This window comes from Acinonyx jubatus, chromosome A1, assembly GCF_027475565.1.
Source record: "Acinonyx jubatus isolate Ajub_Pintada_27869175 chromosome A1, VMU_Ajub_asm_v1.0, whole genome shotgun sequence".
NCBI classification, from domain to species: Eukaryota; Metazoa; Chordata; class Mammalia; order Carnivora; family Felidae; genus Acinonyx; species Acinonyx jubatus.
The window spans coordinates 4,932,900-4,944,272 of NC_069380.1; the positions used below are offsets into that span (position 1 = coordinate 4,932,900).

General features: G+C 44.8%; 1 long non-coding RNA gene across 1 annotated transcript; it reads right to left on the bottom strand.

Moving 5' to 3' along the window:
• Nucleotides 1–275: 275 nt before the first annotated feature.
• LOC128312937 (uncharacterized) lies at nucleotides 276–11,005 on the bottom strand. The gene is made up of 3 exons (XR_008292927.1): nucleotides 9,417–11,005; nucleotides 8,703–8,823; nucleotides 276–3,500 (listed from the first exon to the last, which is right to left on the bottom strand). It is a non-coding gene; the product is annotated as an uncharacterized LOC128312937 (long non-coding RNA).
• Nucleotides 11,006–11,373: the final 368 nt, after the last annotated feature.

Consider the following 11,373-nt stretch of genomic DNA (forward strand, 5'->3'; position numbering starts at 1 on the left):
AAAATCAAGCGTTTTTTAGGGGTGCCTGTGTGGCTCAGTCGGTTAAGCGTTCAACTTTGGCTCGGGTCACGATCTCACAGGTCTTGAGTTCGAGCCCTGCGTCCGGCTCTGTGCCAACAGCTCGGAGCCTGGAACCTGCTTCGGATTCTGTGTCTCCCTCTCTCTCTGCCCCTTCCCCACTCACGCTCTGTCTCTCTCAAAAACAAACATTAAAAAAAAAGTTCAAAAAAAAATTTTTTATGTTTATTCATTTTTGAAAGACAGAGAGAGACAGAGCACAAGCAGGGGTGGGGCGGAGAGAGAGGGGGACACAGAACCCGAAGCAGGCTCCAGGCTCCGAGCTGTTGGCACAGAGCCTGACGCGGGGCTCGAACTCACGAACCGCGAGATCGTGACCTAAGCTGAAGTCGGACGCTCAACCGAATGAGCCACCCTGGCGCCCCCCCCAAAAAAGTTTAAAGCAAACATTTTTAAAACAATTAGATGAACCTAAGCTACAGCAGTATAATGGCTTACCATTTACATAAGACTAAGGAATGGGGGGAAAAAAAACGTCTAAGCTTAACGACACCTGGATCCTGGACCTCCAAGAGTAGTGAAGGTGACACAAATAGAATCAGAAGCTGATAACGACTTTACCAAATGCTAATTACCTCACATTTGAGACTTAGGATTTTGAATTTTCAGTGACAGTACACGGAGTAATTAATTATACAAGATTAACTAGACTATGATTCAATTTAAATTTTGAGTTTCAGATTCTGTTCCTTTTTCTGCTGGGTAATCCCAGTTGAATACGTCTCTGAACTGTGAATGGCATTTGCAACGACACCGAAGGAATTTGAATCAGACTGTTCTCCTCCAGTAAGATGAGTTCTTTCCGGAAAGGATGGCCAAGGAAGTCGTGTCTCTTGGCTACCTGATGAAACTCACCAGCAGCAGCAACTGATCTTAGGTTATGGGAGTGGAAAAGGGGATTTAGAGTTTTGGAGCTTTCACTCCAAAAGTGCTGGTGGGGATGATACCGGTGATGCTGGTGGGAGCAGACGCATTTTCCCACAGCGGCTCCCCAGAGGAGATAGTACTCCAACGCCCACTTGGCCATGGCAACAGGGTTGTTGACTTCCAGTCACGCTGCCATTTGAGTGGCAGCTCAGTGGGGAACCAAGCTCAGCACAATGAAGGTCCTGCTCTTCAGAGCCTACTCAGTCATAAACATAGCTCTTTTCCCAGGCCTTCTGAAGAGAGGAGAGGCCAGGCCCAGGGTGCTGTGAAAAATGCCCCTTCTTTCCGCCATCCCACTGTTTCATTTCCTATCGCTGTCTTTTTTCGATGAGCAAAGCATTCATATACTAAAAGTGGTAATATCATGGTTTTGACAGTGTATTTGATTTTGCATTCCCCGTGGTGAGGACAAAGGTTCTTTTTATCACATTCTAGTGCAGCGCACAAGAGGGAGGCCGGCAGGGAAAAGGCGACATGTGCAGTGAGGGGGTTAGTTTTTATTCCGAGTACACTGGGAAGTCATCGGAAGGTGCAGCCATTCAAGGACAATGTGTGCTGGCGAACTTAAGAGACCTGCCTGGAACTGGGGGAAGGTTTATTGGCTCTGTCTTCTCCCTCATAAATTTTAATGACATGTTAGAAAATTGGGGTCAAGAGAAACAATTTCCCAACGTCTTGATTTCCTGAAGGGTTTACCCTACAAGCAGCTATTTTCATGGGATCCCACTGTAAGACAGAATCAAGGCTTAATTCAGGAAAAGGATCTTGGCACTCTGGGCCACCGTGCAGCAATTTCTCATTCAATCAGTTATTAAGTGCTGATTCAATACTAGCAATGCACTAAGCACTGTGCTAAACATCAGGAATAATGATGATCAAGGCCCAGCCCCTGCCCTTAAGACGCCCACAGCTTAGTGTTGGAGACAGGAAGAGTGGGTATGGTTGGGAAAGACTCATTGCAATTTCGGCTGGCTTTTAAATGTTTTTCAAACTCACCCCAAGTGAAAACAGCTACAGAAGGATACCCCAATTGTCTCTGGTTTTGAGATCCTGCAGCTTTTCATGTGTTGAAGTCTCCTTCAATCGTCTTTAAAGTCTGTATGATTTAGGAACAAGTTCTTTGGCTGACGCTAGTGAATTTACCAAAGTCAACACCTATCCACTCAGCTGCTTGAGGAAAGTTGGGACACTGACAAAGTTTAATGTGGTGACTTCCTATGCATCTTTCTATTATCATTTACACTGTCTTTAAAATCCCAAACTCACTCATTCTCTCTCCCCATTCAGTCTTCTCAGGAAAGAATCTAAGACTTACCCACATTGAGATTTAAGGAAATGTTGAAGCTCAAAGTATGTTTCAATAGGGGCAAAGTTTTGTTGTTGTTTTTCTTTTTAGTTTTGGCCTAAGATCCACTAAATTCCATGGTCAGTTAATACATGTTGAATAAAGGAATAAATGAATACACAAGCAAACAAAAAATAAAACAAAACAAAACAAAACAAAAAGACGTATTAGAAAGAGTGTAAGGAGGGATGCCTGGGTGGCTCAGTTGGTTAAATGTACGACTTCAGCTCAGGTCATGATCTCACAGTTTGTGGGTTCAGGTCCCACATTGGGCTCTGTGCTGACAGCTCAGAGCCTGGAGCCTGCTTCAGACTCTTTCTCTCTGCCCCTCCCCAGTTCATGCTCTGTCTCTCAAAAATGAATAAGTGTAAAAAAATGTTAAAAAAAAGAAAAAGAAAAAGAAAGAGTATAAGGGGAGGCAGAGTTAGGCAGATAGAACAATAGCATCCCATGACTCCAAGTAAGGTTGTCAAGCAATTAGCTAACAAAAACAAAGAAAAGAGATTACAACAGCTAAAAATCAGAAACAAAGATCATCCACCACAGGAGAAGACAGTTTGCAACCTGATCCAAACACATATATACACACCATGCTGTCCTTCATTCATTTTGCCAGACTGGGAAAACCTTCCCATGGCCTGAAGTCAGCCCACAGGTTAGCTGGTGTTTGGAGCCACGGGGCTGAAAGATGACCCTCCTGACAGGAATGCTGTCTCTTTTTTTCTTAATTTTTTAAATGTTTATTTATGTTTGATAGAGAGAGAGAGAGACAGCAAGGAGGGGAGGGACAGAGAGAGAGCGAGACACAGAATCCAAAGCAGGCTCCAGGCTCCCAGCTGTCGGCACAGAGCCTGACACAGAGCTCGAACCCACGAGCTATGAGATCACGACCTAGCTGCTTAACCAACTGAGCCACCCAGGAGCACCAGAAACTCTTTTTTTTTTTTTTAACTGGTAGGGATACACAGCATGATGTGGACGCAACAGAATTTTGCACCAAATGTGTACGCTGCTCTTTTCTTGGAAGCTGAAGCCTCTTTTTTGTCATCTCTGCCCCAGTAAAAGTAAGGACCATTAAATTCATAGTCTCCTGATGCCTTTGCTCAGGAAGAGGTTCCACCCTATTTGTTCCAGGCGATTCCATTGCCTCCTAAAATTGATCATATCCAGAGATGAATTAACTCTTGATTTTTTTTTCCAAAAAGGAACACTTATAAGTCTTAAATCATTCAACTTGCACCTTAAATTATTCAACTTGCACCAACGGATACTGACTCCTTGACACTGTGTTGTGTATTTGTGCCCCACCCCCCTCACCTTTACTTCATCTAAGTGCCTCTTAACTTTAAGACTTAAGTAGAGCTGTTTCTTCAGCTTCCAAACTTCTCTGTGGGATGACATTATATGGTCGACTTCTTCCCAGAGTGAGGAAGAAAACCAATACCACCATCAATGGGGGGATAATATCTTCTCAGTGAAGACAGCTCTGTCTACTTTGGAATGATGGCAAACTCTTTGTTTCAGACCAGGTAAAAACAATTTGCTGGTACAGAAGCAAGCTATCAGTTTTTATATATTTATCTTGCATTTAGCCACTTTGCTGATTCTTTATCAAATGAAATGGTTCTTGAGTTGGTTATCTGGTGCTTTCTTAGATAGACAACAATATTGGTTGCAATTTTTTCCTCCTTTTAAATAATTATAATATATCTTATTTATCTTTGATATCTAATTGTATTGCCCAGAACTTCCAGGCAATGGTGAGTAATAATTAAGGCAGACATCCTTGGGGTTCCTCCACAGTTTTAATGGAAACACTTCTAGAGTTTCATATTTAATGTTGTTTAATGGAGTTACATATTCTATCCCAAATGTGAGCCTTAATCTCCCTAGTGTTTTAAAGATTTTTCTTATCTCAATCGGGCAAGAAGAGCCTTAAATTTCACAAATATCTCTTCCACATCTAACAAGATAAACTATTTCCTTTGTGAGTTGTTGATTTGGTTTATTAATATATTTTAATGTAATTATTCTTGTATTTCTGTAATAAATCCTACACAATCATAATAAATTATTCTTTAAATGTGCTATCAAATTTAATTTACTAGTATTTTATGTAGGATTTCACATCTATGTTAAAAGGTGAGTCTGGCCTACAATTTGGGGGGAAAATTAATTTCTTTTTTCTTCTTTTTTAGGTTTAGGTTTATTTATTTTTGAAAGAGAGAGAGAGAGAGAGAGAGAGTGTGCGCACACACGTGGGCAGGGGAAGGGCAGACAGAGAGGGAGACAGAGAATTCCAGGCAGGCCCTGTACTGTCGGCACAGAGCCAGAGGCAGGGCTCGAACCCTTGATCCAAGAGATCATGACCTGAGTGGAAACCAAGAGTCGGACACTTAACTGAGCTGCCCAGGTGCCCCAGGGGAAAATAAATTAAAAAAAAATTTTTTTTAACTTATTTTTTATTATTGGTCTATTCAAGTTTTCCATTTTGTCCAGTTAAAGACTTTCCTATCTATTGACACTTACTGTTTTTAGATAATCTTTTAAAACTCCTCTACGCTTATTCATTTCTTCCTTCATTCAACAAATAGCAATTGAATTTGCCTTTATAGATTCAATTCATAATAAGGTGTCTCCCACAGAGACTCCACATTTTAGGGATTTAATCACTATGCCTGGCACTGATTTAACTGCTGGTGACACAGCTGTGAATGTGCCTCGAGAAGTCCTTTCCGATAAGAGCTTACTTCCTAGTGGGGGAAACCATAGATGAAGTAAACAGATTGACTGCAGTGACAAAAAGATGGTAAGACAAGACCATGTGATGGAGATGAGGAAGCATGCCTGTCTGGAGCATGGTGGCCAAAGAAGCCGAGATTTCATGAGAAGCAGGCTTCCAAAGGCCAAGGGGCCAGCATTGCCAAGCCTCCGAGTTAGAAGAAAGCAGAATGAAGAACAAAAAGGGACAGGAAGAAAAAGCAGATAGGTAATGATCAAGGAGGCCGAGAGGCAGGCACAGGTGAGATCACTCAATATGGGAAGATACTGGAGGGTTTTGTGCGTGGTTGGACATGATCCAACATACATTTTAAGCAGATCTATTTGGCCGTTATACAAAGTGTTGGGGCAGAGAACAAGAGTGGCAGCTGGGAGACTAGTTGGGGGTTCAGTGGCTGCATAGGCAGAAGTGAAGGTGTTGCCCTATCCCTTTTCTCAGAATATTCGAGTTGTCTTTTTCTCCCTTGGGTAGCTATGCTGGAAGTTTGCCTACTTGATTGCTCTTGTCTAAGAAACAACTCTTGCATTTCTTGACTTACTCTTCTAATGTTCTCTTGTTAATAATTCATCAATGGTGTTTTGACCTCCAGGATTTTTTTCTACTTTTCTCTTTACTTTTTGCCCTCTTACTCTTTTCTGATTCTTAGCTCATTGTTTGTTGCTTCCTTTAAAGTCAAAAACATTTAGAGATTTCAGTGTATCCCATAAATCTAATAGGAAACAAAATCTTCGTTTCACCAGACATTACCTTTTGGGGTACTAATGGCATCATATCAATGACCCAAATGTCACTAAGTCAAGGTTCCATGTGGATAATTGTCTCTCTTTCAAGGAATTATCATATGAAACACAACTTGCCTACTCTATATTATTGTTTTTTATTTTTTTAATGCTTATTTATTTTTGAGAAAGAGACAGAGTGTGAGCCGGGGAGGGGCAGAGAGAGAGGGAGACACAGAATTGGAAGCAGGCTCCAGGCTCCGAGCTGTCAGCACAGAGCCCAATGCAGGGCTCAAATTCACGAACTGTGAGATCATGACCTGAGCCGGAGTCGGACGCTTAACCGACTGAGCCACCCAGGCGTCCCTTGCCTACTCTATGTTAAATGCAAACCCCAGATACTTTCCCACCCCCCTTTGCGTTAGGACATGGACACTAGACTCTAAGTTAGAAGCCAGTGACAGGAAGAGCCAGTGGCTGTGCAGAGCCCTGTTGAAATGAAACAGCAAGAGCTGCACACAGTGACAGAGGAACGTATCGAAGTTGACAGCAGAAAAAGTTCCACAAAAATGTTCAATATTCCTAGAAAACCACATAAGGGGAGCAATGAAAACTTGCCATTGGAGGTGCCAACAGGGAGATCATGGGGGAACAAGAAGCTAAGGCCACTCCTTCTGATGGAGTCTCTGTTTTCTCAGTGGGTGGAGAGGGTAGGCAAGCCATCACCTGCCTTGTGAGGAAGGAGGCACAAGGGAATGTTGGAGGGTTGAGGACAGGTGACATGTGGCCCCACACTGAAAGGGAGACCATCAGCTACTGTGATTGGTAACTTTTTGAGACTTCTTGAGCATTTGAAACTGCCTTGACATTTCAAATTTCTGTAGCAGTAAATTCCCATAGCATGTGTGTGCTTTTGTTTCAGAGGATGTAAGAATAAAAGCTAGATGGGGCGCCCAGGTGGCTCAGTTGGTTAAGCATCCAACTTCAGCTCAGGTCATGATCTCACGGTTCGTGAGTTTGAGCCCCGTGTTGGGCTCTGTGCTGACAGCTTGGAGCTTGGAGCCTGGAGCCTGCTTCAGATTCTCTGTCTCCCTCTCTCTGCCCTTCCCCTGCTCATGCTCTGTCTCTGTCTCTCTCTCTCTCAAAAATAAAGATTTTAAAAATTATTTTAAAAAAAAGAATAAAAGCTAGATAAACTACATCCCACTCTAAAGCTGGTACTGAGAGAGAACCCCAGGTAGCTGGAAAGGTTCATCAGATGCCCAGGGTCTGCAGAGGGGGGCAAGGGTCGCTCAGATAGATAGACTGAGCAGGCTGAGGAGTGGGCCACCTAGCAGGGACCATACTCCCTACATTCCTAAGCAAAGCAGAACCACCCTCCTAGATATGGCCTCATCTTGCGTGAGGAAATTGGACTTAATATGTTTGGAAATTATTTGAATTTCACTAATGCGGACCTCCAATTTTTTTTCTCCTAGACAGGAGAAAAATTATATCCCTATAATTATATCCCTATAATTGCAAAAACTAGTGAAGGTATTTTACATATTCGCTTTTGCTTTTACTGAATAAAACATGTACTTTCCATCCAGAGCACACATTTTTAGTGTTTCCCCATCAGGGACCTCTTTTTTTCTCTATGGTTCAAACGCTTATCTTTGAATGTACTCCTATTCTATGGATGAGTTGGAAAGAAGTCAAATACATAAATATTTGACATGACTAAAAGCATGCTTTCCCTGTCAGAACAACTATACTTTACCACCAAAAGTGAATCCCAGAATTTAAACTCCTTCCCTGCATGCCTCGGACAACCGCTTTTCACCTTGTCCTTTGGCTTTCTGATGACTGACTGTCACTCGGAAAAGAGGGAGGCATTCTCGTCTTGCACATTCCCTACAATGTCAAATCTCTATGACAGATACCTAGGTATAAATTAGATCTAAAAAATGAATGCCAGAGACTAGAACCCTAGATGAAGGGGTTTCACCACATTACTATTTATGAAAGGCCATTTGACCCTCATTTTCATCTCCATGTGAACCATGAGTTCTACCCAAGAAGAAACAGACACAAGAAGTCCATATTCCAAGAGTGAACTACTGCATTTGATTTGGGACGTGAAGTCACATCATCGAGTGGAGATGTTTGCACTTCTGCATTTGAGCCCTGGCATAGGACTCTAAGATAATTCTTTAAGTAGCTCATTCCCATCTATTTTCCAAACACACTACTAAAACCCTTGTGGACAACAACTGAGCATTCTCCAGGTCAAACCTTGAGACCATAAGTAAATAGAAGACGACGAAAGTAGATAAATTCAAATAAATAAGAAAAAATATTTAGAGCTTTGATTTTAATGGGGCCCGTACGAACTCAAATCAAGAGACAGAAGCTGGAAGAGATAGCCGTTCACAAGTAAATAATGTGGCCCGAGGAGAATGAAGATGGTTTAATTTACAATGAAAACAAATTTTTTTAAATGTTCGCTTATTTTTGAGAGAGACAGACAGGCAGACAGAGCATGAGCAGGGGAGGGGCAGAGAGAGAGGGAGACACGGAATCCGAAGCAGACTCCAGGCCCTGAGCTGTCAGGAGAGACCGATGCAGGCCCGAACACCCGAACCGGGAGACCATGACCTGAGCCGCAGGCAGACGCTCAACTGACTGAGGCACCCGGAAGATGGTTTAATCTTAGAATCACACAGAACATTGGCCTTATACTCGAGTATTTTTCTTTATAGCAACTTATCGTCAGGGAGAGGTTTCCGAAGGCGAAGGTTCTTTTCAGGGCGTGTCTTCTGCCACCGCTCTGTCGCATTTCACATTGTGGATCGTTCTCCTTTCAAACCTTGCTCCTTCTTGACTTCCCGTGGGTACTTGTCCATTCGACGAGTCCCGCGGCGTCCACCAGACACGGAGCCCCGCAGTGACGTCACACACACCAACACCCCTGTCCTCATGGGGCACATCTGTTCAAGGGAGCCAACGGAGAGTTTAAGAGGCCTATGCTCCTCTTAAAGTGGAGTGCAAGTGGCTCCAAAGGGTGGGCAAAAACAGGGGCACACGGGAGCCAATGTCTGCTCCCACCCACTCTCACCCCTGTTCCTCAGGCAGCCCCTGCCCTGGGGCCTTCCCACCTGATGGCCGACTCCTCATCCCCTGCCCGTCTTTGTTCCCACAGCACCTCCTAGGCGAGGCCCACCGTTTTCACCCCACGCGACCCACGGCCTTCCCTCCTCCTGACCCCTGGGTTTCTTTGCTGCAACTACCAGCTGCTAGCACACAACATAAATTACTCTCGACGGTCATAGTTCATTGACTGCCTCCTTGCTCCCTGGCAGCTCCTTCTGAGTCTCCTCCAGTATCTCTTGCCCTACCCATACCTGACACGTTCCCTTGGGTGTCCTACTCCGTTCTTTTCAACGACGATTCGGTGCCTGGGGTATGTTACATACGTGGGCACGGAGGAGAGGAAGATGGAACCGGCCTCGGTCTCTGTCCTCGAGGAGCTCATCACGTCCTTGAGGCAGACGTGTGGACGCTTTCACTACACGGGATTTACCTGAACTCCTGGGAGATCACAGGTGAACCACTCAGCCCTGGTTGGGGGTTGCGGGAAGTCTTCCTGCTGGATCACGGTCCGAGGATTCGAACTGGATCACGGAGCCAGGACGAGGGTTACCCTGGCAGAGCCAATATGCTCCCCCAATTCCAGGCACGTCTCAGTTCCCCAGCACGCACCGTCCTCGGGTGGCTGCATTTTCCAACGACCGCCCAGCACACTGGGAGCAAAACCAAGCACCTAACCGAGGCGTGAACATGCCTGTCTGTCCTCCTCTACCTCCTGCACCGCTCTCAAATGTGATCAAGGGACTCGGTCGGGAGTCCTTTCCTGAGGAAGACAGTATTTAAACAGAAAGCTATGAAAATAGAACTTTTAAGGAACAAATGCTGTCTTAGGAAAAAACAAACAAATGAACAAAACAGTGACAGGAAGTAATACAGTGGGATACAGGAAATAGGGGTACCTCCGGGGCATTCTCAGCCACACCCTTCCCTTTCCTCTCAAAGTCTGGGGAAAGAGTTGCATTTAACTGATATTAGACACTTCAACAAACATACGTGTATTGAACCCTCTCCTTCTTGTATGCTCATGATTCACAAAACTGCCAGGTACAGACGTCTTTCCTGAGCTCCAGACTCTTTTTTTTTTTTTTAGTGTTTTATTTATTTTTTGAGAGAGAGCAATTGAAGCGGGGGAGGGGCAGAGAGACTGGGGGACAGAGGATCCCAAGCAGGCTCCACACTGATAGCAGCGAGCCCGATGTGGGGCTTGAACTCACAAACCATGAGATCATGGCCTGAGCTGAAGTCAGACACCCAACTGACTGAGCCACCCAGGTGCCCCGGAGCTCCTGACTCTTAAACCCAACTTCCTACTAACAATCTCTGCCTGTGTTTCCCAGAGTGCTTTACATCCTTCACATGAAAAGCAGAACCCATATTCTTCCCCATATACACCTGCTCTTCACGACTTTATTTCTCAACTTGGTCAATGACACTACCATCCTTATTAGCAATCCGAGAGGCGTCCGAAATCCCTCCCTCTCCACTCCGCACATTGAATTGGCCACCAAGACCTTTACATTTTCACTCCCGCCACTCTGTCCACTCCTTCCCCTGTGTGACATCTTGGCAATTAATTTTTTGCTTCAGTCTTTCATCATCCTCTCCTGAACTCCTGCAAGAGCTTCTTCTTCCACACTTTCTGTCCCAGACCGGGTGTCCCCCTTTCTCCCCCAAGCAGAGCTTGATTAGAACCCGTGAGTAGGTTCTGTTGACGTTGGAAGTACTCAAGGCAATAGGCATGAGGGAGCTGGGAGAACGGTGGAAGAAAAGCCCATATAAAGATGAGTGACCAAGATCACCTCTGTGGGTAGCTGGGGCTTGATCCCATTCTCAGGCACATGTAGATTTCATCTTGGTATTATTCGTGAAGAGACGGGAGAAGCATTTACCCATGGGTTTCCATTCCTCACCATGAGGGTGTCAAATCTGCTGCACTTATGAGGCAAGGTGAAGGCGTGTGGGGCCAGGTACCCGAAATATCTGCCACCTACTCAGTTGAACCCACCTTCATTTAAAATGTCTTTCTAGGGGCGCCTGGGTGGCGCAGTCGGTTAAGCGTCCGACTTCAGCCAGGTCACGATCTCGCGGTCCGGGAGTTCGAGCCCCGCGTCGGGCTCTGGGCGGATGGCTCGGAGCCTGGAGCCTGTTTCCGATTCTGTGTCTCCCTCTCTCTCTGCCCCTCCCCCATTCATGCTCTGTCTCTCTCTGTCCCAAAAATAAAAACGTTGAAAAAAAATAAAAAAAAAATGTCTTTCTAGAATATAAATCTGATGATGTAACCCCCCCTTGCCCAATTTATAATCCTCCAGTTCAGTGAGCTTGCAACATAGCACCCATACCCATTAGAACAGAGTATACAGCCTGCACGATCTGGGCACTGCAGCCTTCCT